Genomic DNA, 1,444 nt, shown 5'->3' with positions numbered 1-1,444 from the left:
CTCAGACACTTAACACACACAAAAAAAACTAGCTGTGTAACCTTGGGAAAACCAAAAGACCAAAAAAATAAAAGGCTCAAAAGGGGTTGTGGCTGCGGCGGCTGGGGTGGGGAAGCAGCTGCCATGGCAGATGAGATAAGCAAAGCTCAGACTGCCCACCCAGGAAAGACACCATCTTCAGGAAAATATTTCGCAAGGAAATCCCGGCCAAAATCATTTCTGAGGATGACCAGTGTCTTGCTTTCCATGATGTTTGCCCACAAGCCCCAACTCATTTCCTGGTGATACCTAAGAAAACCATTACTCAGATATCTCTTGCAGAAGAAGAAGATGAAAATCTTCTTGGACACAATGAGTGATGGCAAGAAATGTGCAGCTGACCTGGGTCTGAAGAGAGGTGATCAACAAAGGTGCAGATGGGGGGCAATCTGTCTATCATATCCATCTGCATGTCCTTGGAGGACGTCAGATGACATGGCCTCCTGGATAAATTTTTGGAATGATTTATTTAGGGAGCAAGGCAGGTTTACAACATATATGTTAAGCTGAGTATACTTAATGATTTCTGTGAAACAAGAAATTGGGAAATCGTTTCAAAATGTACACAATAAAAGACAGTTATCTCTAAAATAAACAAATAAATAGATTTATCCACTTATCCATAACTGAAAAAATATTTTTGTCCTAAAATATAAATAAATATTGCTAACAATTTCTCAAATATTAGCTTTATTTTATGAAATTACATATGTTTGTACTTAATTTTAAAAATTGATTTTCACACACACAGCAGTGATGGTGGAGAAATTAAGTGGCTTTTGTCTTTACTTGACTCAATTAAACACTTATATTTCTGTAAAAGAAAGGGATATCAGCAATTTTCAAAATCAAACATTATGACACAATACAATCCAAAGTTATACTAATTTGATGCTTATATGCTGAGGAATAATAGTAGGAAAGTATTAGAAGTCTTTCTTTTCCATAATTAAATTATTATGTTTCTGCAAGAGCATGCCCATGAGCAGTTAATATTTCTTTTTAAAATTATTTATTTGATTTTTCAACATTCACTTTTATAAGATTTTGAGTTCCAATTTTTTTCTCCTTCCCTCCCTCCCTCCCTCCCTCCCTGACTTCCCAAGGTGTTCCCTTGATAGCAAGCAATCTCATATAGGTTATACATGTACAATCATATTAAACATATTATCATGTTAGTCATGTTGTGAAAGAAGAATCAGAACAAAAGCAAAAAACCACAAGAAACACACAGAGAGAGAATATCAATCTGCATTCAGACTCCATAATTCTTTCTCTGGATGTGGATAGCATTTTCCGTAATGATTCTTTTAGAATTGTCTTCGATAACATTGTATTGCTGGAAAGAGCTAAGTCTATCAAAGTTGGTCATCACACAATGTTGTTGATACTGTGTACAATGTTT

General features: G+C 35.3%; 1 pseudogene; it reads left to right on the top strand.

The window, feature by feature from the left end:
• Positions 1-123: 123 nt before the first annotated feature.
• On the top strand, positions 124-642 carry LOC138148075 (adenosine 5'-monophosphoramidase HINT1 pseudogene; annotated as a pseudogene).
• The last annotated feature ends 802 nt before the right edge of the window (positions 643-1,444 follow it).

Source organism: Petaurus breviceps, unplaced genomic scaffold, assembly GCF_028583685.1.
Source record: "Petaurus breviceps papuanus isolate PSGF00001 unplaced genomic scaffold, PetGlider_PUasm1.0 90822, whole genome shotgun sequence".
Lineage (NCBI taxonomy): Eukaryota > Metazoa > Chordata > Mammalia > Diprotodontia > Petauridae > Petaurus > Petaurus breviceps.
Note: the sequence above shows the minus strand (reverse complement) of the source record. Positions and strands in the feature narration are given on the sequence as shown.